This window comes from Lepidochelys kempii, chromosome 3 (genome assembly GCF_965140285.1).
Source record: "Lepidochelys kempii isolate rLepKem1 chromosome 3, rLepKem1.hap1, whole genome shotgun sequence".
NCBI classification, from domain to species: Eukaryota; Metazoa; Chordata; order Testudines; family Cheloniidae; genus Lepidochelys; species Lepidochelys kempii.
In genome coordinates, this window is record NC_136382.1 from 90,146,676 (window position 1) to 90,171,844 (window position 25,169).

At 41.3% G+C, this 25,169-nt stretch overlaps 2 protein-coding genes across 3 annotated transcripts in view; one reads left to right on the forward strand and one right to left on the reverse strand.

The window, feature by feature from the left end:
• The window catches only part of COL10A1 (collagen type X alpha 1 chain), an 81,811-nt gene extending 61,743 nt beyond the window's left edge, over positions 1-20,068 (reverse strand). The window contains exon 1 of the mRNA XM_073337113.2: positions 19,758-20,068. The gene's annotated coding sequence lies outside the window, so the exon portion shown is untranslated. The remainder of the gene's footprint in view (positions 1-19,757) is intronic.
• NT5DC1 (5'-nucleotidase domain containing 1) overlaps positions 1-25,169 on the forward strand; it is a 237,481-nt gene that overhangs the window by 86,959 nt on the left and 125,353 nt on the right. The window lies entirely within an intron of this gene.

Consider the following 25,169-nt stretch of genomic DNA (forward strand, 5'->3'; position numbering starts at 1 on the left):
AAATTTGCACCTGCTTGCCTAGGGCCTGATTCTTACACCCATACTCATGGTGATCCAATTGTGAACATTCCACTTCACATACTATCAACCACCATCAAAATGATGGTCGGGTGCTTCAGATCGAAGCCTGGATGAAAACCATTTCCAGTGGTTGTCCCTTTATATTCACCCAAAATTTCACTTACAATAGTCACATTTTTCAGAGGGCTGGGGCTAAGCACTTTCTGAAAAAATCAGACCTCTGCAAGGCATCTCTCAGATTAGGCCCATAGAAACTGAGGCACTCAAAATCACTGAGCTCTTTTGGAAATGTAAACCATTCAGTTTTTAAAAATTATTAAGAAAGCCTTTCCCTTTCCAGAACATGTCACCCTTCAATCATGAACATGCACATTTTTTTAACTTTTTCTCAGAGGACTGAAACTGGGCTTACAGAGAAGTTATTTGGCTCCTAGGGAGATAAGTCTACACTGGAGCTGGAGATGAAATTTCCAGCTTGGGTAGACATAACTGCACTAGCTTTCATCAAGCTAGTGTGCTAAGAGCAGCAGTGGCTGCATAAGAGGTGGGACGGGCTACCTGCCCTAAGTATGTACCTAGCCGTGGCTACACCACTATTTTTAGTGAGCTAGCTTGATAAAAACTAGCATGGTTATGTCTTCCAAAACAGGATATTACATCTCCAGCTCCAGTTTAGACCTACCTTTATTCACTATAGGAGGGTCAGGCAGGAGACGGGAATGTGGAGGTGCTGGGAGTGTGATTGTAGAGGCAGAAAGAGAAAGGAATGAGGGATGCAGGAGATAAACCGAGAGGGGTGTAGGGGAGTGTGGGGATGACTGTGATGGGATGACTGTGAGAGGAAAAGGAGGGGGAAATATGTGGGAAAGGCAAGTGAATACAGAGTACAAATGAGGCACCAGAGACTGTTGAGGAGTAGACAGGGAGAATCTGCACCTTGATCTATAATATAGACTTATGTCTGTATAATTTTGTTGCTCCACCCTCCTGAGCAACATAGTTATACCAAACTAACCCCTGGTGTAAACGTTGTTATGTCAATGGGAGGGCTTCTCCTGTTGACACAGCTAAAGCCTCTCAGGGAGGTGGAGTACCTACATCAGGGGTCGGCAACCTTCGGCATGCGGCCCATCAGGGTAAATCCACTGGTGGGCTGCAAGACATTTTGTTTACTTTGGTCCCCCACAGCTCCCAGTGGCCGCAGTTCGCTGTTCCTGGCCAATGGGAGCTGTGGGTGGCCGTGCCTGTGGACAGTCAATGTAAACACAATGTCTCGCGGCCTGCCAGCGGATTACCCTGATGGGCTGCATGCCAAAGGTTGCCGACCCCTGACCTATGTCAATGGGAGAAGCTCAGTGTAGCTAGCTCTGTATGTGTACACAATCCTAAGTGAGACAGCTGTGCCTATGCTGTCTAGCTAGCTAGGAGCAAGATTGAGAGGGACAGAACGGCAGCTTTCCACACCCCAAGAGACATCAGAGGGTAAATGGAGTTCCTGTCAATCAGCGAACAAAAAGGAAACATTTTTGTTTCTGTATTTAAGATTGAATTTTGCCCCTGAAATGATCACACAAACATTGGGCTACTTCCGATTGAAGGTGATACAATCAAAAAAGGTGTTTGTTTGTTTTGTTTGCTTTTTTTTAATCTCATAAATTTTGGGGTCTCATTGATAGTTTTGGATCATTTGAGGTTGGCAGTTCTCCTGTTGCTATGTCTGCCTTTTGTCTTTGTCACCTTTCTCTTTAGTGGCCTGAAATATTAATCTGACCTTTTCATGATCTATATTACTTTTTGTTAGAACAACTAGTTAAGATAAACTGGAGATAACTTTTAAGAAGTCTTAATTGTCTGAGCAAAAACTAAAGAAGTGATTTTTGAAAAACTGAAGAAAAGAATTAGCATTTTTCTCATGAAAAGAAGTCCAGAATGCTTCAGTGCTGATAGAGAAGCCATTTGTTGTCTTCAGACATTTTTCCTGAGCCTCGTAATTGGAAAATATGGATGATCTAGCTTCTCGTCTCTTTCTGGAAGAAAGTTTAATCAACTTCAGTTCAGAAGGAAAAATAAAGTACTGTTAGAGAGCTTTCCTGGGCAGTTATTGAAGGAGAGCTGGTACAACTTGGACAACAGAGTGCAGCTAATATGTAACCAGGAAGGTTTTGTGAATCCCATTCTAGTTAATTTAGAAAAGTCAAATTAAAATAGAAAGTATTTACTAACCCATTTAGGCATTACACTGGGGAGAATATTTTCCTTCACTTCCTACTATATTTTCTTGGTAGGATATGATTCCTAAGTAATGCTCACATTAAAAGTGGGGGCAAGCTAGAACTATAGTCATGCACCATAATTCCAAGAGTGCATGGTCTGCAAGTTAGCATGTATTGCAAGGCTCCCAGACCAGTAGCACATATCCTGCGATATGCAGTACATCCTGAGTGACTATACTACTTCATCCTGGCATGCAACTGGAGGTTTTTGTAAGAATAAACAGCCGGCACTGGTCCAGTTATCTTCCCACCCCCGATTCTGGTGCATTTACTAGCCCAAAATGGGTACTGCAGAATAACTACTGGAAGTGGATTAAACTAAGCCACACAAAGCACTGTTAATTCAGAATAAAAGTGTCCACATGCAGAGCTAGCACTGAATAGCTGTTGCACTTTAATTCACACCCTAGCTTATTCTCAATAGCTACCCCATGAAGACAAGCCCATAGAGAATGGTGTTTAACCAGTGGTTGCAGGCAGTGATGAGCTGCCAAAATCTTAACAACGGGTTCCCCCCTCACCCCACGAGGGGGTCGTTGCCCACCCCCGCCCCCCGGGACTCCTGCCCCATCCAACCCCCCGCCCCCACATTCCTTGATGCCCCCTTCTAGTATATCTGCCCCATCCACCCCCCCCCCTGTCCCCTGACTGCCCCCAGAACTGGGCAGGAGGGTCTCATGGGCCACCGTAGTGGGTGCCCACCCCATCTGTAAGAGCCAGAGGCACCTGCTGGGGGGCGAGGTGGGGAGTCCCGGCGGTGCTTACCTAGGGCAGCTCCCAGGAAGCATCCGGCAGGTCCCTCTGGCTCCTAGGGGCGGAGGAGTGTAGCTGGGGGGGAGCAGGGGGAGCAGTCGCTCCCCCACTGATCACATCAAAAGTGGTGCCTTAGACGCCGACTCCCTGGGTGCTCTGGGGCTGGAGGACCCACGGGGAAAATTGGTGGGTGCAGAGCCCCCACTGGCAGCTCCCTGCCCCACGCCTGGCCCCAGCTCACCTCACCTCCGGTCCACCTCCTCCCCTGAATGCGCCGCCCCTCTCTGCTTCTCCACGCCGCCCCCCCCCCCCAGCTTCCCGTGAATCAGCTGTTCGGTGGGAAGCTGGGGAGGACTGAGAAGCAGTCCCAGGGTGGCAGAGGTGAGCTGGGGCGGGGAGTGGTTCCCCTGCGCCCCCTCCCCCCCCCGGGTTACCTGCTGTGGCATGGGCGGCCCTCCTCGTGCTCCGCCTCCGGCCCTCCCCCCGAGCTCACCTCTGCCTTCCTGGGCCTGAGCGGGAAACCGCTGCTTGCTTCTCAGCCTGCCCTGGCTTCCCGCGCGAACAGCTGATTCGCGGGAAGCCTGGGGGGGCAGAGAAGCAGAGTGGGGCGGCGTGTTCAGGGGGGAGGTGGAGGTGGAGCAGAGGTGAGGTGGGCTGGGGCTGGGGGTGGGGCGGGAAGCTGCGCTCCCACCAGATTTTCCCCTTGGGTGCTCCAGGGCTGGAGCATCCGTGGAGTCTTCGCCTAAGGTGCCACTTTTGGCCGGTTAAATTTAGAAGCCCTTTTAGAACTGGTTGTCCCTCATGGAACAACCGGTTCTAAAAGGGCTTCTAAATTTAACAACCGGTTCTAGCGAACTGGTGTGAACCGGCTCCAGCTCACCACTGGTTGCAGGCAGACTGAATGATGTGAGGGTAAGGTTCCCTTTTAGCACTCCTTGCTTACTGGAGTTCTCATGGAGAATTCTTTGATTTGATAGATGAAATAAAGAATACATAAGAACTTCCATACTAGGTCAGACCAATGGTCCATCTAGCCCAGTATCCTGTCTTCTGAGAGTGGCCAATGCCAGGTGCTTCTGAGGGAATGAACAGAACAGGTAATCATCAAGTGATCCATCCCCTGTCACCCATTCCCAGCTTCTGGCAATCATCAATAATGGAGGAAGAATTTATTTAAAAAACAAACATTAAAAAAAACCCACTTGGAACTGAAGCCCTACTATTAACTATCAGTTTTGCTAAGTATTGCAACAAGCTAAAATATTGAGTCACAATATGGAATTTGTTTCAGCTGAAATATGTTTCGTAGGGGAAAAAATAGAAACAGAATGATTTTCAAAAGGGAACTCATTGCAGGTTCTTTTGCTGTATGAGACGACACTCTCAGGAAAGAGGTTTCAGAGTGGTAGCTGTGTTAGTCTCTATCAGCAAAAAAAACGAGGAGTACTTGTGTCACCTTAGAGACTAACAAATTTATTTGGGCATAAGCTTTCGATGAAGTGGGTTTTAAGCCCATGAAAGCTTATGCCCAAATAAATTTGTTAATCTCTAAGGTGCCACAAGTACTCCTCGTTTTTTTTTTTTAACTCTTAGGAAAATTAAGTGTTTTGCAAATTACTGCTCTGCCTTTCCTACTGAGCTGTTCTTGTTTTGTGTTTCTTTTCAAATTGAGCAGAGCATTGCAGATTAATAAGAATAAAATTGGTATGTCCAGGGCAGTCAAGTACCAAGCTTGTTTTACATGTAACATGCAGTTATTAAGATTATAACTAGTGAATACTGTACTGTATAAAAACAATAAACTATCTGTTAGGACAGGCTAAAATAGAAATACTTCAAGTTCCTTTTGGCTTGACTGGTACAGTCTACTTTGGAGTTAGCACTTAGCCAGCACATACTGTAGTATGTCAAATCCTCTTTTTTTTCTTTTTTTCTCCTGTTTCCCCTGAGGCAGATGTTTCCAAGACCCAAGATTCACAAGCTTTTTCTGTGTTTTTTTTTTTTTTTTTTAAATCACAACTACTTTACTGGGAAACACAGTGCACCAGTATTCAAAGGATTTGGTGTGTCCATTCTTTTAGATGTCCAAAGAAGGTAGTTCTCAGAAGCAGTGCTTGCAAAATCACTTAGCACTGACGAGCCCAAGCACTAAGACTTCTAGTCTGAGACCTGAGCAGATTCTTTCTTCATTGAACAGGATACGTAGGTGAAGGAATGACAGACACAAGTCTCAACTTTATTTAATGCTGGGTAAGGCGTTATGTGCCCTGCCTCCCACTCTCTCATTCCAGGCCTCTAATTGTGTCCAGTTCAGTGTTCAGGACTCCGACTGTACAACCAATAACTTAGGCTAACATATAGGACTCAACTTATTACAGAATCCTATCCACTTCCCACACTTAGGGAGGGGAGAAGTTCTCAAGGGAGGACCTAAGCCCATGAATACTTTAGGTCTCCCCTTTTTCCATAGGCAAAAGGGCCACTACTACAAACCCGGGTCTCATATATACCTCTGGGATCTGTTCCCATTTATCTTTATCTGCAATGGATGCTGGCTGCAAGTTGCGACAAGCTAAAATGGTTTTGCTTTTCCTAATATTATGCTTTTTTAAGTCTTAATGCTATAATATAACGGTGCTTCCATGATGCTGTGAGGAAGTTGGGAAAATAAAACCACCAGACTTGGCAATTTTGGTTCAATGGGAAAAATTCCTTCCTGAGTGGGTAATCACTCACATCCACCTTGTCATGAATATATTAAGGGTGGGAGGAGAGGTAGCTGTTCAGAGCAAGAGGCTTTTTGAAAAGCCCAAGCAAGCTTAAATAGACAAAGGTGTAAGGGGGTAAGGGAGTGAAAGCCATTAAACTAAGCCATTCCTCCACCTTCTGTCAATGGGAACGGGGCAGATACGAAAGTGCACGCTCTGTCAGTTTTCCCCAGCACCTGGGTGCTGTGTCCTTTCCATGAAGTCACCCAAAGTTGATTGTGGGAGAGGGGCATTTGTCTTTTTGGAATTAGTCTTTTGCAACAACTGTTGAGTAAGTTTTCCCAGTGCAGTTGTACTTGCTTCTTTGTGACAGCCACTCAATTCTTCCTGGAGTTTTGCTTTTGCTTTTTTGATGATTTCTGTTAATTAGTGGTTGTTTAAAATCTGATCAATGAGAATGTTGAATCTACTACTTTTAGCACATTTTGTACCTGATCAATTTCACAGAATTTTATATAAATATACAGAATATATATAAATGTACAAATAGTTGTGACTCTTGGTTGTTCTACCAGATTGGTAAAACTGAAATCTATCCATGCTACATGTCTATATTTCTCATTTATTATTCTGGTGATTATAATTTGGTTGTACTCATCATAAATATCTAATTCTTTTGAGATATTTTCTAATCTGCATCTGAGATGATGAAAAAATATATAAATAAATGGACTTCCAAATGTCAATGATCTTAACTTGCAGAGCATAGGATGTCATAGCGATACTGATATTGAAGTGATTGTTGGAAACTGTTGTTGAATCTTTTGTCCCTTCTGGAAACGCTTGAACATCATCTCAATCATCTATGATGCAAAACATATAAGAATCATCATTGAATATTTTTGTGTGCAGTGTTGTAGCTGTGTTGGTCCCAGGATATGAGAGAGACAAAGTGGACAAGGTAATGTCTTTTATTGGACCAACTTCTGTTGGTGAGAGAGACAAGTGTTCTAGCTACACGGAGCTCTTCCTCAGGTCTGGGAAAGGTACTCAAAGTATCACAGCTAAATACAAGGTCAAACAGATAGTTTAGCATAAGTAGTTAGCACATATTCTAAGGGACCATTCAAGGTGAAGGTTAGACCCCTATAGTCCTAGGACAAAAAGGGGGGTTAGTGGGTTACAGATTGTTGTAGTAAGCCATCAATCCAGTGTCTTTATTAAGAGCATGATTTTTAGTGTCTAGCAAAGTTATGTATTTTAGTTCCAAGGCTCCTCTTTTGAAAGTGTTGTGCAGGTTTCCTTTGAGGATAGGTCAGATTTAGAGTGATTGCTTTGTGAAAAATATTCACCCACAGGTGATAGGGTGTTTTTGTCGTTTATCATTCTTACAACAATCTGTAACCCACTAACCCCCCTTTTTGACCTAGGACTACAAGGGTATTAATGGGCCACTTCCCCGAATGGGCCTTTTATTTAGCTCTGATGAAGTGAGCTGTAGCTCACGAAAGCTCATGCTCAAATAAATTGGTTAGTCTCTAAGGTGCCACAAGTACTCCTTTTCTTATTTAGCTGTGACATTCTGAGTACCTTTACCAGACCTGAAGAAGAGCTCCCTGTAGCTTGAAAGCTTGTCTCTCTAACACAGCGGTTCTCAACCAGGGGTACGCCTAACCTTTGGGATAGGCAGAGGTTTTCCAGGGGGTAGATATCATCTAGATATTTGCCTAGTTTTACAACAGGCTACATAAAAAGCACTAGCTAAGTCAGTACAAACTAAAATTTCATACAGACAATGACTTGTTTGTACTGCTCTATATACTATACACTGAAATGTAAGTACAATATTTATATTCCAGTTGATTAATTTTATAATTATATGGTAAAAATAAGATAGGAAGCAATTTTTCAGTAATAGTGCACTATGACACTTTTGTCTTTTTATGTCTGATTTTGTAAGCAAGTAGCTTTTAAGTGAGGTGAAACGTGGGGGTACACAAAACAAGTCAGACTCCTGAAAGGGGTACAGTAGTCTGCAAAGGCTGAGAGCCACTGCTCTAACCAACAGAAGTTGGTCCAGTAAAAGATATTACCTCACTCACTGAATATTTTTGGCATTTTGGAGCTAATACAACTTTTTCCATTTGACTAACGTACAATGGCTGACCATGATAATTCATATGTATTTAAGACAATTATGTGGTTGGGTTTTTGTCCCAGGGACTTGGAAGTTTTACTAATTTTACTAATTGGTTATTGAATTCCAGCTTTTATGGAGTCAATGCTTAATGTCACAGAAACGTAAACATTTATTTAACGTAAGATTAACAAGCACATTTAGTTTTGGAGACTGTATTTCCTTATATTTGCCTTTCATATGTATTGAACTGTATGTTGAATAGTAAAAATGTGGAAGGTGTCATCATAGAACTAAAATGTTTTCTTTTCATTAAAATTCATAAAATAACCTCTATTTTCCAAAACATCTCTTTATTCCTTTGGAAAATGAAAGCGGTGTCCGTAACATAACTCCTGGTTTAAAAAACAATCAATAGAGATGTACACTAAAGTGGTACAAATTTAGCTCTACCATTGTTATATATGTGAATTATGAAAGAAGCTGAAGTTATGTTTGGATTCCTAGGTTTCAATAGCAAAGAATTTTTGTGAAAGTTTACAAATATAGATATATAGAAATTCAGAAAAGATGACACAACATAGATTCTATATAATGACCTATAAAAGCAAACAAATGAAAAATAGGTACAAAATTAGGGATTTTTTGGAGGGGGACCCTGAAAAGTGTCTGATTTCCATGGAAAATTTCAGTTTTTCTTTGACAACAGAACATTCAAAAACAGAAATATTTTGGTTAAAACCCAAAATATTTTGTTCTGGAAAACTGTAGTGGTAACCTCATGGGAGTTATAGTTCAGTAGCCTGAAGTTTCCATTCTCTTCTCTGGGCCAGGCTTCCTGCCTGGACTAGATTTCCCATGATGCACCATTGCCAGGAACTCCAATGATGGGGAGACTATGGTGCATCATGGAGATATATTGCAACCAAGGAGCCCAGCCTATGGAAAGAATGGGAGTATGAAGCTCCTGAAGTACAACTCCCAGCAAGCACCATACCAGCATTTCCAAATTGAAATATAGTTTTGAGCCAAAATATTTCTGATTTTGGTTGAAAATTTTCAATATTTGAATTTCTGCTGAAAAATAGACATTTCCTATCGGAATGTGGGTGGGTGAGGGATATACAAGGTGGCGGGGGAGAATTGACCAGCTCTTCAAAAAATGTTTGAGGATATTATTTCATGAAAGCATCCCAGTGTGGTTAATTTAAAGCCCATGCTTAAGTGCAGTCTTGAAAATGTATCAAGTTAAGTACATGTGTAAACTTTTTGCTAAATTGGGGCCTAATTATTTTGTAAAACACCAGGCAAAAGAAGAGATGTTAAAACAAATGGTTAAAAATGCCATGGAATATGACACAGATTAGTTATTACACTAGTGATTAATAGTTGCCATGGACTTAGGAATATGACGCTGTTTGAATAGACATACAGAATATAACAATTTTTAAATATATATTGTTCCAGAAGATGAGTTCATACTTCCACTTGGAAGTGTATATTGATTGGTAAAATATAATTCAAAAGATCACAATAATACAAATAAGAGCTTTTATGTTACGTCACTCAAAGGCAATAATTAACAAAATAATCAAATTGGTGGATGCATTCTGTTTTCTAGGAAGAGTAGTATGTGTGGCTACTGATTCATAATACTTAAAAAAAAGTTGAATGAATTAATACAAGAAGTGGGACTAATACCTGATTTATTCAAGTACAGACATAATGGCGGAGAAGGAAAATATTTGAATTTGTGAGCTGTGGGTGGAGGGGGGACACACGAGAGAGTTTGTAGAGTATTAGATGTGGAGGGAAAACAAATCAAAACTATGATCATTAATACTTAATATATATGGATTAAGAAAAGCACTCCAGAATATAATAAAAAATTTGAAGAAATTATTTGCTATCATGAACAGTTTTTCACTGTTCATAGTTGATTTATAAAAAATGAATTAGAAAAGACCTAAAAATCTCCATTGGGGAGACAACTAGAAATGTCATTCTGATATATTTGTAAATTGTTACAAAACTGATGGAGTAAATCTAGCATTAAGGTATGTCTACACTGCAATGTACACTGCCCAGGGTTAGTGGAACTCGAGTCCATGGACTCTGGGTTCGTAAGCCTAGATCTTGTGCATCTACACTGTGTATTGACCCTAGGTTTAGAATTTCTGGACTTGGGCCCCAAATCCAGGGTTCTAGCGTCCACACTGCAGTACCCTGACCTGAGTCAAACCACCATATCCCAAGTTTCTTAGCACCCTACTCAGCTCTGGCTGCTCTAGGCCTTGGTTCCTGGTACAGTATGGGAAAATTTGACTGTTCACCTCGCACAGTACAGAAAGTTGTGGCAGCCTGCCAAGTTACCAACAGATCTTGCCAAGCAGTCTCATGAATCTGTGCACTTCTAGCAACTGGAGCCAGGAACATGGAGGAGTCACCATTTGAAGAGTATCTCTTGCTTGCATTTTCAGTCCTGTTTAAACAAACAGGCAGAGCATCAATGAGATGCTGGTAGACATTGTGGTGGCAGTTTCTGATGTATCAAAGGTGCCTGATGGAGAAGGGTGAGGATGATACAGACATGGAAGAATTGAACTGGCTGATGCTGCTCGTGACTCTCTGGATAGCTGCTGGTGCCCCCTATATCCATCTGCTCTTCTGAAGCCACAAGCACAGACTGGTGGGACCACATCATCATGCAGATCTGAGATGACCAGCAGTGGGTCCAGAACTTCCACATGAAGAAAGCTTCGTTTCTAGAGCTTTGTGAACAGCTTGTTCTCCAGCATTCATAACATTCATGAAGGCATCCATACTGGTCCAGAAGCAAGTTGCTATAACCATCTGGAAACTGGCTACCTGAGACTACTGCAAGTCCATTGTCAATGAGTTCAGCATTGGAAAGTCAACCATAGGTAAAGTAGTCATGGAGGTTTTGGAGGCAATAGGGTGTGTGATTTACCCAAAGGCAGTGAGCAGAAACAATATCTCTGAAGTAATTGTTGATTTTGAAAAAATGGGGTTTCCAAACTGTGGTGGGGCCATTGATGGGACTCGTATGCCAATAGTATGCTCCCATCAAGGAGCACCTGAATACATAAATCTCAATGGCTACGACTCTATTATTATGCAGACTATGTGGACCACAGAGGCGGATTTATGAATACCAGTGTGGGCTGCACTGGAAAAGTTCATGATGCCAGGGTGTTCCAATGATCAGGAGTCCACATTCATGGGCAGTCTGGGACACTATTGCCACCAAATGATGTCATAAATGGAGTTATTGTCCCCAGTGTTATCCTGGGGGACGTGGTGTATCACTTTTTCCTTGGCTTGTGAAACCATAACCTGATTTCAGAGGGCCTGGAAAAAGAAAGTTTAATTCCATTCTCAGCAGGCACAGAATGGTTGAATATGCATTTGGCAGACTGAAATCCCACTGATGCTGTTTACAGACACATTTGGATGCCTGTGTCTTCAATGCTGACTGCATTATTGTGGCTTGTTGTGCTCTTTGTAATCTTTCTGAAGCCAAAAGTCAGACATGTGACCCTGAATGGAGTAGTGACAGTAATGGATTGGTGAACTGGTAGACTTGACCAGAAAGTGCACCTACCACAGTTGGGAGAGGATATACCTGGGCAACACAAATAAGGGAAGCTCTATGCGCCCACATTATGCCCATGCATGGGCCAATGGAAGGGGGAGAATAGTAAGTTTATGAATGTGCTTGAACAATCTTTACAGTAAATGGGATTCTATCATATCATGCAATGAAATGTTGGGGGTGGGTGGGGATGGATTGTTGTGCTTTGTAGCTATGAATGGCATTACCGCTTATGAAATAGAGGTCGGGGTTGAATGGCAAGAACTGTGGATTTACAGTATAGCTTGATGTAGGGAAATGTATTGAGAAATAGTTTTTGCATACAACTTCCCAGTTGTCCCTTATCACCTTTATTACTGAAATGCACATTGTATGATGTGATACTGTGATGAAAATAAAATGTCATAATAAAATGAAAACCTTTATTTTCAACATATATTAGAAAAGCACAGTATTAAAGCATTGCCAGGTAGGCCAGCTGCCATTAGCGTACCAGAACACCAGTAATAAACCAACACCAAAACCTTTAACAAAAACAAAATGCACAAATGTAAACAATCAAACTAGTTCCAAAGAATAAACCCCTACTGTTGCATGTCATCTGGTCTCCTGTTCTCCTTTCTCTTTCTTCCATCTTTAGCATGCACTTGGTGCTGCTGCATGGGGATGGAGCTGTGGTCTGCATGGAGGTAGGCCTACATGGGGCGAAGGTATGCAGAGGGGAGTGTGCCTGCACAGGGTGGAGGACTTCATGGGGTAGATTTGACCTGTCCAGCTGCTATTACATCCCAAATGCATGGGCCACTCAACCATGGAGTTGTCCAAAGTGTTCCTGGTCTGCAGCACCTGGAACCATGAAGGGGACTCAGGACATGGTGCAGGTGGCGCAGGACCTTGTACTCTGGTGGCCAGGAGTGTTAGCAGCCTCTCGAACAGGTCTTTCTGCTGGGCTCTATTTTCCTCTTTCAGCTGACATTCCTGTTTCAGAAACTGCTCTGCAAAGCTCTCTTCACGCACTGAAACTCTATTCTCTTGCTGTGCAACCTGTCTATGCCTTTTGCACTTACCATGAATCCTCCTCCCTCTAGTACTTCACCTGCTTTTTAACCCTGTCCAGAATGTCCACCTTAAGTTCGTCACAGAAACACTGTCCGTGACAGTTCTGCATCCCTGTAACCTGCTGCAGTGAGCCTGCACTGCTGAAGTGGAAGGAGCAGCAGAGGTCGAAGGGTCAGCAGAGGTCAAAGGGCTTAAAAGAAGACACGAAACAATGCACATACCACAGCTGGGGCAGGATATTGTTTCAGTGCTTCACAATAGGTGCATTACCTCCCCAGGCAAAAGTGCCTTTTGGAATCTCAAGGCCCAAAATTGATACTTTGTAAAATTGAATTTCAGTATGTTCTGAGAGGAGAACCTCAGCTCTCAGAAGCTCCTGGGGCAAAACTCAGTTAATCACAGTGAAAAGACTGCACAGTGATGAGTAACAAGTTAAAATTGTTGAAAAATTTGAGAGCTCCTTGGCCTTTTGGTGGGAGAGGGGAGTCGTGGTTTACGATATAAACCTTTTCTATACTTTCAGGCATTCCACATTATTGAGGACATTACAATCCTAGAGGTTTCAGAATGGCAAAGGGAGATTTTATTCCAAGCTGCCAGTGGCAAGCCAGCCGCATTACCAAATGTATGGTGACAGAGCAGCACATCTACGAATGGAATGGGCTGGTGACCTACAGCGGTGGGCCCTTCCCTGAAATTTGACTACCTATCTGGAGTTCTACTATGGGAAAAGTTTTTGGTTATCAACACCCAGGATTGGATCAAAATTCATGGGAGAATCAACAAGATGATGCATTCGGGTCCACATGATATGACTGCCTGCCTCTCTATGGCTTTGTATGGCCCCCAGTGTAAGCTACTCTTAACGCATCTACCAGGAACCACATGCAAACACACAATAATACGGACACTCAGAGAACTACACAGCCACCTTCTCCTGCCCCAGCACATTTCTGGACTGCATACAAACCTCAGGTCATACTCTGGACATTGATTTAATCACTTGTGGACAACATTAAACCTTCCAACCCCACCCCCAGACTGTTTTTTGTTCACAGGCGACTCGTTATGTTGTGGCATGCCTCATTTGTATGGCATGGCATACTAAAAGGGAAGACAGTATAAGGGTCCTACTATAAACACCCCAGCACATTTCTGTAAGAATGTTCAAGTGTTTAGTAAAAAACTAATTTTAAATGCTTGTTTTGCTGTTGTTTGTGCTTCCCAGTCTCCATTTTGAATTTCACAGAGTGGTGGTGGGGGGGGAATAAAGGAGGGTTGATGCCGGGGTTCTGGCATGCAATCCACCATTACTGGATATCATTGTTGCCTAAGGCTTGCAATAAATTTTGGGTAATAAATCGAAAATCGCTCCCATGCCTATATTAATAACAACAAAAATGGAGCCAGAAACTTACCAGGCTCAGGGACTACTTCTGCCTTTTGTGTTTCTGAGGCTGGTTCCGTGGCAGGCAGCCCCCCTCGGGATGGCATCAGAAAGCTCTTTGAGTAGGGACTCAAAATGTGTTGTAACTGCTCCAGCAGCAAAGTCTCCCTGGGGACCAGTTTGAGTACAAGAGTCACTTTGGCAGCCTCATCTGGCACTTGCCGGCACCTCTCCAATCCAATAGTGGTTTCACAGGTGAGAAGGTCACCATCCCAGCTGACCAGGCTATTATGATGTGCTGGTGGCTCAGTACAGTACCCAGCACCTGGTCAAACTCCTCATAAAAGGGACAGGAGGATGGCGAGTTCCCAGAGGTACAGTTCTCATCTCTGGCTTTCCAGTAGTTGGTCATGAGCCACTTAATCCTCTCCATGCACTGGTCACCAGTCCAGTGAATCCCCAATGCTGCCAGCTGGTACACGTGGCCATTCCTGGAACTACTGCTAAAGTCAAATCATTTGCTTGCGTTGTGCCAGAGGTTAACCAAAATCTGTCTGCTCCTGTGACCAGCTAGCAGCATGCTTGGTAAAAGGATTTCTTCATGTCCGTGGCCTTACAAATGCAGGAGAACATTCACTCTGCCTGCAGCTCAGTGGTTAGAACAAAATGGAAGGGTTAAATGCTGGTTCCATGGCAGGCAGCTCTCTTGGGATGGCATCAAAAAGCTCCTCTGAATAGGGACCCAGAATGTATTTGAACGAGGAGGTTGCTTCCGTTTCCTGGAAGTTGATTGACCAATCTTAGGATAGAAGGGTCAAAGGACATTGTCCCTTGGGATTGTGGGATAGGGTTGTTGGACCTCAGGACCTGAGTCTGTGGGACTCAGTCTGGGACTGAGCTGTGTGCGAATTACAAAATGATGGTTTGGGTCTGAACCCGCCCTTGGGTGTTGGGCTTGAATGCTCTATCCCTGCTGGGTCCTGCGGCCCAGGCTTGGGCCCAAGTTAGACAGAATTGCGTGTAGATGGAAGTGGGATTTGGACTTGAGCCCGAGTCTAAGCTCGAGCTCTCATTGCAATGTAGACATACCTTCAGTGTCTACAAGCTCTTACAAAATAATAACCATGACTCTTGGTAGAACAATACCCAAAATTACAAAAGGGAAAGCTCAACAAGTCAACCTAAATCTGTGTACCAAAGAACAGCAATAATTAACAAAATATTACATGCTTAATCAGATTTGAACCGAGCAATTAAAGTAAGAGAAATAATTAAATGTTAATAGACTTAGAGGAAAAGTTTGAAGGATATTTATGTAAAGTAATGACTTTACTTTAAATCTAGATTCTTTCCCTTTCCACAATGGGAATTCAACATTTGGGATCCTAAATATGATAGAAAATGAAATAATCATGAATCAAACAGTTCATCACCAAAAGACTACACAAGCAGAAAATCAATATGGGACCACTGCCAGAGGCCAATGGAAAAGGGTCAAAACTAGGAAATCAAATGACTGGAGGTTTTGAAATGACCCAGAGCTCTAAGAGAGGTTGAGAGCTAATTAGGGTACTAAAAGATCAATGAACTGAATCTGTACCATATCTGAGTTCCCCAGTAGAAAGGGGTTGCAGCTTCCTCAAAGTTGAACAACGATTTGATGTATTATGTTCACAATTTACAAATGATTCTTGGACATGGGTCTATATGTAATATCTCTTAATATATTTTTATAAATATCCAAAAAAGCTTCCCCCTCTCCCGCTCTCCTGCTGATAATAGCTCACTTTAAGTGATCACTCTCTTTACAGTGTGTATGGTAACACCCATTGTTTCATGTTCTCTGTGTATATAAATCTCCCCACTGTTTTTTCCACCGAATGCATCTGATGAAGTGAGCTGTAGCTCACGAAAGCTTATGCTCAAATAAATTTGTTAGTCTCTAAGGTGCCACAAGTACTCCTTTTCTTTTTGCGAATACAGACTAACACGGCTGCTACTCTGAAACAAGGTATAGTGTGTGTCTCGTGTGACCTTGAATGAAAATTGTCATATAACTTTAAATATGTGCAGGTGACAGCGTACATCAAAGAAGACGCAGTGGCCTGGACAAGAAATTGCATATTTATCTTTATTTTGGTATGAGGGCCAATATTAGGTTACAGTGTATTAGGTTACAGATACAGGATAAACTGAATTTTAGGGCTTCTGTGTTCAGTGAAATGGTTTTGCAGAAAATTAAGCGATATGAGTGGCAACTATGTTGTAAGAAACAAATATACATTGTTTCCATGATGGTGTGTCTTCTCCCCTCCCATCTCCCTATCTGACACTATTTGTTTTTTGTGGACTGTTTTTAAAATATGACAAAGCTGACAGCAAAAGCAGAACCATCAACTTTGCAAGACAAGCCATGCTAAACAACTTCACCAACCACAGAGTCTTGGGGTTTAGAATTTAGCAAGGCTGCATGCCACATCAAAGAGAAATTGCTGGCCCATCCTGTTTAAAATGAAAAGGGCAATTCTGGCCTTCATGACAATCTGGATGGGACTCCATGTTTATTTTCAATATTCCTGCACAAGTAAAAACTGTCTGCTAAAGATTACAGTATGCTACAAAGAGGTTTTTTTTAAAAATACAGGTTCGCCTTTTTGTATGCTAGGATAAAAAAATCTCATTTTATTTAATGGCATAGGAAGTTGGGGGATTTAAGCATGAGGTGGAAGGGATGAACCTAACATATTTAAGTCCTTTGCTGAATTGGGACTGTAGTGTCGCCACTCTTACTAAAGAGTGTTGCTGTCTTTACATTTTCTTATAGGTTTTCCTTTTTACTTGATTATGAAGTCATGAATTGCAGGAGTGAATTTTTGGTGTCTGTTTTTAAGGTCACTATTCTTGGTGCAGGTGTCCATCTATCTATTCAGAGACTTATATTATGCTTATTACTATGGTGGGCTGAGTATTTCTGGAATTCTCTGTCTCATAGATTCTCTTCTCTATGGGTCTTTGATGCCTCTTTGTGACAAAGGAAGATCAGATGATGCTTCCTCCAGATCCTGTTAATCTTAAGGGATTAGCTAGGATGGGTCATCTGATGTGGTCACTCTCCTAGGACAAGGGTCAGATCTTATAAAAAGAAATACTATTGCAATGGTCCAATCAGTGTAATAACACTAAGCATGAAATGTATTATTTTGGATCATTATGGGATTACTTGTTTTAAATAAGAGACAAAATCCAGAATCCCAACTGGAGCTCCAGTTCAATGAGGTACTTAAACTGTGCCTATCTTTATGCATATAAATTGTCCTATTGAAATCATTGAGACTACTAAGATTTTTTGTTAGTGTGTGCTTAAGCATGTGGCTGAACTGGGCCCTTGGATCTCCCTTGTGGTAGCACAATTTATTGCCTCTGAGTCCCTAGGCCAGCTTAATTTTTGAGTGTTTCAATTTATTTACATTCTACGTCATCATATCGCTCACTTTTACTGAGTTACTGAGTGTGATAAGTGATTTGAATCAAGTACATTTAAAAAACAAATGTCAAACAAATCAGGACCTTAACGTTTCCAGCTAAAGGAAACCCCAAGTTATGGCTCTTGTTCCTTCCTCTGTCTGCCTTTCCCCCCCATTAATATGGCATCGTGTTCACATTCAGAGATCCCTGCTGCATTATACTGAAATGCAATGGAGTACAGCTGAGAGCTGTAACTCTCATAGCTGTTTTATTTTATTTTTCAATGTGTATAATTGCTCTCCAAACTCTACTTAATTACTCTGCTTTCTGGGCTTTTTCCAGGTATCTCAATTTCAGTCCATGTCCCAGCACTTCAGAGTCAGTGTATTAAACTCTGACCCATCTTGAAATCCCTATAGCAAGGATTGAAAAAGAGGTGCCTCAAAACAATATATTTTTTTTAAATGAAATGTATAGACATAACAGTATAAAGAAGCCATTTATATGAGCCATTCAGTTTGTAGGATGATGAAGTGTGATTGTTGATATCAAACATTCTAATAAGTTCTTCAAAGCTGTCACAATAAAATGTTTTGTCTCAGAGGTGGAGAAGGTACAGACTGTTCACCAAAATGTGGCCTTCAATACAGCTAATGACCACTCTCTCACTTTTTAATATAAAGATGAGGCCCTTGGACAACAGTTCCCAGAGTGCAATGCTCCTCCACCTGATCAGAGAGAAGGGAATCGTGTGTTCTGACCTGTAGGATTCCGTTACTTGCATCACTCTGTTAAGAATAAGGATGGCTACAGTTTGCTTGACTTAATGTAAATTAAATCTGGCCTTCAAACTGCAAATGTGCAAACTGCCAGCATCTCTTGTAGTACAAAGTTTAAGCCTTCCTGAGGTAGTACATATTATGGAGACACTGTTAAAATGATTTTTGGGTGAGTTGTGATGATTCCCTCAGAAATGTTACACGTTATAATTTCAATCCGTATTGTAAAGCTGTAACAGTGTTCTTGTGAGGGTGCTCTGGAATTTGCATTGAAAATGTATTTTTTCTTTTCATTAGCCAATTTTCAAATCTTAAAACACAACAGATTTTTAAATAGAGTGACCCTAAATCATTTGCTGAAAAGTTTCCACTCCAAACTAAGGATTAAGTGGTATGTAAAATTAAGTTTTTTTAAAAAGTTGCTGTTTTTCCGTAGAGTGTGATGACAAAAGCATCTGAAGCCACAGAAAGTTCCTCCCTCCCCCTTTCATCCTTCTGTAATAAAAAACCAGCCAAACTCGTGTAGAAGAAAAATTGAAAGGGGGGCGGAAAGAAGCTTAAATACCAATTGTCAGTTCAAACCATTTTTAAGGTAAAATAATAAACCCCTTATAAAAGGAGCTTGTAATTCATGGTTGGTGCATCCTTAACTTTGTGCCATAACTGGTGCAGTTTTTTTCTAAAGACTTTTATCTATTCAGTTTTACCCCTTTTGGAGTATTAGCATTGTTGAAGCATTTAAATGAAATGACTTGCAAACGCATTGACACATAAAGGAAATTGAATAATATGTTTTCAATTAAATCTTTCAGTGTTGCAGGTTCATCCCTCTTTTTTGTTAACAGTGTTGTACAAAGACACTTTATGTAACAAGCATCACTGAGGGTCTCTGGAATATTTTGAACCTAAGTCTTTTGAATTCACAGGAATTACCCCATGTTAATAACTCAGCAAATAATTAGGCTATTAAAAATCTAGCATGTGATTAAACTGAAAGGAAAGTAGCACTGTTTTCAAATGGTCTGACAACGAGATCATAACCCTTTATCAATTTGAAATGTTCCCCTTTGGAAACACGAGGGGAATTACACAGCAGGGGTTTTTCATTCTGTGCATGTACATCACATGAAGAAATATTAAAGGCATATGAAGGCTCAGTAAATCATTTTGCTATTCAGACACTGAATTTCAGATAAGTGGAATATTTGCTAGTATTTTTACACTTTGTATCCTATTTCAAGACTTGAAAAGAATGGAATGTCTTTTTCCTACTTGCAGTAACGTTTATTGCTTCTTATTCAGCGCTTGCTAGTAAAGATAATAAAATGGGAGCATAAATCAGCCTATTTTAAGAGACCTCTTGTTTTATATAATAAACTTAAGATCAAATATTTGTTCTTTTAAAATGTATTATGCTGGTTTACATTCATTTCATCTGAAAACAACACAACTGCCTTTTTTTTTTTTTTTTTGGTAACTGCCATGTATTTTAGTAACCCCCCCCCCCCCAAAAAAAATCTTTCTGGATGTCTGACTACATTACTACATTCTCATCTTACCTTTTAGCTGAGTGAAAGATGTCTTTAGATAGAGGGGAATGCCTGCTTGCTGGATGTCACTGAAAGTTGCCACTTTCTGGATGCAAGGGTGCTCCTCTTGCAGCAGTCATGATTCACAGAATCTTTCAGCAGGCATTTCAGGAGGGTTAAAGTGAAGCAGCTTGCTAATTCAAGAGCCCTTTTTTGGTAGCTTTTGGACCTTTTAACTTTTTATCCAAAGCTAAGCTGAATCATGTGCTGGCTACTGAATGATGGATCTGCCTTCTGAGTCAGTTCCAGGAGAGAATAATTTTCTGTTTCCCAGCAGTTAAATGGCTCTGTATGAGAGGTGGAAGGGGATTGAGGATTCTGATTCGTCTGATCACATGTGTTAATTTAAAGATGGGTATGACATTTATTTTGGCATACATCTCTGTACTGGGGTGAGATTAGTATGACTTGAAAAGCAAAATCTCTAGTGTTTCTAATTAATCAAAATTATTTGTATACTTTAAGGAAAAAAAACCATTCTGTCATTATGGTGTCTTCCCATGTTTATTGCTCTGTTCATGCTATGGTATCAAAGTTCAGATTTCAGAATTGTTTGGATAATTTCTGGGAGGTCTTAATACTGATTCTACATCTGTTTTCTATCTTTGTGCTACTATGAGTGCTATAGGTACAACATAAGCCAGATTTAGGACATACAGGAGCTTTGCCTGAGTATGGACTGATGAATAGGGGTTTAAGACAATTGACTGTAGGTTTTAGGCTGGGACCCATGGAATAATCTTCTCTCCAGCCCCTCTTTCCTCACTCTTCCCCATTTGTGCTGTCCATTTTGGAACCCTGAGTATCTCCATTTGTCATACACTCCTCCGAAGCCCAGGTCACAGCTGTTAGTTTTATGATCAAAGAATATTACACTGGGTTCCATTGTAAGTCCATCACTTTTGCTCCTTAATTAGCTGGAGGAATGCCTAGTCATATAATACAAGATACTTCTTTATCGTCAGAGAAAGAGAGCTTTGCCTCTGGAGTATTTTCAGGCTCTGACCCTGGGAGAAAGAATAGGACCAGAAAGTCAAACTTAAATCTTGTGAATGGCAGTGCAGTGGTGTGTGTTAACTGTGGATCACTGAGGTGGTTTAGAAGTCTTTAAAGTTACTATTTAATTTTCACATTTTTATAATGTGATGAAGTGGGCCTCATGAAATACTGCATCTTTAAGTGAGTGCTGATACAAAAATGAACCAAACACCATCGTGGTTGCTTTTATGTAGTATTACAAATGAATCATAGAAATTGCAGATGAAAGATACCATTCTGTTGCCAGTGGAGAATATTTCCTACAGTACATTCTTAGAGATGGGCCAAAACTGGAACTTCAGATCAGAATACTTGGGAATTTCAGATAGTTTTGGATTTAGATCCCCAAATTCAAACCTGTCCGTATGGTTTTAGTTTTATGTTGGATCCAAAATAGGAAGGGGTTCGCTTTCCATTTCTGGTTCACATTTAGCCAAAATTTTGTCAGAATAGTTCTGTAGAAATTTTTTTGTCCTCAGATGGAAGAAATTCTTTAAGAGCTATTGATCTGCCTGATTGCCCCGTCAGTATGATGCCATCTACTTTGAACCCAAACTCTAGCCCTAATTCTGCCTAGAACTTGAGCTCTGTACTTAATGCAATCTAGACATGGCTTGGAACCCTGCCTTTCTACTCACCTTCATTTGAGTTTCCTTGGAAAATTATTCTAATTCAATACTATGGATGAATCTAAGTGGGATTGTCAATTTGTAACAAGACTGTTTTGAAGATAATGGGTGCAATCCTGGCCCCACTGAAGTCTTTGGAAGTTTTGCTATACAAACTCTGGTCCTCTTTTGCATATATATTGTGGCAAAATCTTTAATCACATGATCACCTACTATTTTTATCCACATGGTTTTCAGGGAATGAATCAGGGTTGGTTAGTGAGGCTGGTATCTACAGCACCTTTGCCTCATTTGTTGAAGAAGTTGGAAGGTTTGTAGTAAACATTGCGGGGGGGGGGGGGGGTTTGGAGGAAGAGAAGGAATTGTCTCCTGGATAAAGCAGATGAAGGATTCTGTCCCTGCTTCTGCCACAGAATTCCTATGCAGAACAAGACTTTGCTTCTGATCCACTTGAGTTCAGTGGCAAAACTCCCAGTAACATCAATGGTGCAAGATGAGGCTCCAAATCCTTTAAGTCAAACGTGTTGCAGGTAACAGCTAATTGTATGCTCCTCATTTTCTAAGTGCTTCATATTGACACATGTTAGGTCCTGAGTTGCAGAAGTACTGAGCACTCACAGGTGCAATTGAAGTAAGTGAGAACTCTGCCCTGAGCATAGAAAGTGCCATTAAATGCTAAGTATTCTGAAAAATAAGGTCCTAGGCCTTCAAACGGTCACCCAAAATGAGTGAAAAGAAAAGAAGTACTTGTGGCACCGTAGAGACCAATAAATTTATTTGAGCATAAGCTTTCGTGAGCTACAGTGCACTTCATCGGATACATCCGATGAAGTGAGCTATAGCTCACGAAAGTTTATGCTCAAATAAATTTGTTGGTCTCTAAGGTGTCACAGGTCCTCGTTTTCTTTTTGCAGACACAGACTAACACGGCTGCTACTCTGAAACCTGCCAAAATGAGTGGACACTTCTGACCCTAGTGTCTCTGTGCCTCAGTTTTTGACCTTATAAAATGGGGATGATAATACCACCTCGTCTCACAGGATTAGGGTGCAGATAAATTCATTTAATGTTTGCCAGGCATACACGTATATTACAGTAATTAGTGTCACAGAAAAGCTAATGAGTAAATTGATAATTCTGTATTCAGAGCAATGTGTGCCGGGTATGCAGAAATAAGGCATCGGTCAACATACTGAATGATGAGGATAAAATGAAACATTGAACAGCTGCCTATTTGGTAAGCAGTGTCTGTTGTATGCACTGAATGAGGCAGGGGTCTTTTGGAAAAAATAGTGTGTGATTTGGTAATTAAAATCTGTATCATAATGCAGATGCACAGGAAACCTTAATACTGACATTTCCTACCTTTTCAGTGCTTGACTTTGTAACCTTAATGTTCTTTTAATGTAGGTTTCTTCTTTTTTCTTATTTAATTTATTTACTAAACTTTTTAAAAGGCAAACTGAAAAAATAAAATTTCCATCATGTAGGAACACATTGACTCCCACATTGTGTCATCAGCAGGACTGGAACTTTTACATCCATAGCACAGATCTCTGCCACTGGAACTAATGGAGCAATTGATTATCATTTTATACGTGGACCAGCCATAAATGGAGATGAATGTGCTATTTGCCAGCAGGATCCATAGGTATTTCCTGACAGCAAAGGAATGTTGAGACTCAGAAATCCTGATTTCAGTTCCCAGGTCTGGTGGTTACAGACCCCTCTGCTCCCATTCCCAAGCCTGGCTCCTTCTAGTCTGCCCCCTCTAGCATGCCTCTGTCCACTCCCTCCCATCACCTGGCTCTTGTCCTTCTCCTCCTCCGCCACCCTCCCCTGGCTTCTGTCTGCTCTCCTCCCTCCCTGACTTCCATGTGTCTTCTCTGTCCACTGCATTCCAGGTTATTTTCTTCTCCTCCAGGTTGATTGGGTGCCAGCAAAAAATTAGAGCATTGAGAGCATTTGAAAGATAATCTGTCTTTCAATTCTGGTGCCTCATGCCACTTAAGCCACAGGGAGGAGGAATTGCCGGGACTTTTCAGCTTGGAAAAGAGACGACTAAGGGGGATATGATAGAGGTCTATAAAATCATGACTGGTGGAGAGAAAGTAAATAAGGAAGTGTTATTTACTCCTCATAACACAAGAACTAGGTGTCACAAAATGAAATTAATAGGCAGCAGGTATAAAACAAACAAAAGGAAGTATTTCTTCTTACAATACACAGTCAACCTGTGTAACTCTTTGCCAGAAGGTGTTGTGAAGGCCAAGTCTATAACAGGGCTCAAAAAAGAACTAAATAAATTCATGGAGGATAGTTCCATCAGTGGCTATTAGCTGGGAATGGGCGACAGGGGATGGGATGGATCACTTATGAAAGTTTTGCTCGGCCCTGGAGCCTTGGGATGGAGTTTGCTCGGTTGCTCTGTGGTGATTTCAAATGTCTAGTCTGGTTGATACATAGGAGCTTTGTGAGGATGGACTACGCTCATTACAGATGGAATCTTTGGAGAATTTAGCTACTGAACCCTAAGAAGCCTCTACTGCACCTGTGCAAACTGAAAATTAGGACAGATTTTCACTGGGATGTCAGAAAGGGCAATTCTTAACACCAGGGTAATGCCTCTGCCAGATTTCAAGTCTCTCTCCAAAGCATACCAGTGCTAGAGCTTCCCAGTGAAACAGTTGTAAGATTTTTTAACATCCAAGAGTCCAAAGTGGATTGTTTGAGTGGACAGAAGAGTGGAAGTCATAAGAACATAAGAATGGTCATACTGGGTCAGACCAAAGGTCCATCCAGCCCAATATCCTGTCTACCAACAATGGCCAATGTGCCAGGTGCCCTAGAGGGAGTGAACCTAACAGTTAATGATCAAGTGATCTCTCTCCTGCCATCCATCTCCACCCTCTGACAAACAGAGGCTAGGGACATCATTCCTTACCCATGCTGGCTAATAGCCATTAATGGACTTAACCTCCATGAATTTATCCAGTTCTCTTTTAAACCCTGTTATAGTCCTAGCCTTCACAACCTCCTCAGGCAAGGAGTTCCACAGGTTTCACAGGTTGTGCACTGTGTGAAGAGCTTCCTTTTCTTTGTTTTAAACCTGCTGCCCATTAATTTCATTTGGTGGCCCCTACTTCTTATATTATGGGAACAAATAAATAACTTTTCCTTATTCACTCTCTCCACACCACTCATGATTTTATATACCTCTCTCATACCCCCCCTGAGTCTCCTCTTTTCCAAGCTGAAAAGTCCTAGCCTCTTTAATCTCTCCTCATATGGGACCTGTTCCAAACCCCTAATCATTTTAATTGCCCTTTTCAGAACCTTTTCTAATGCCAGTATATCTTTTTTGAGATGTGGAGACCATATCTGTATGCAGTATTCAAGATGTGGGAGTACCATGGATTTATATAAGGGCAATAAGATATTCTCAGACTTATTCTCTTTCCCTTTTTTAATGATTCCTAACATCCCGTTTGCTTTTTTGACTGCCGCAGCGCACTGCGTGGACGTCTTCAGAGAACTATCCACGATGACTCCAAGATCTTTCTCCTGATTAGTTGTAGCTAAATTAGCCCCCATCATATTGTATGTATAGTTGGGGTTATTTTTTCCAATGTGCATTACTTTACATTTATCCACATTAAATTTCATTTGCCATTTTGTTGCCCAATCACTTAGTTTTGTGAGATCTTTTTGAAGT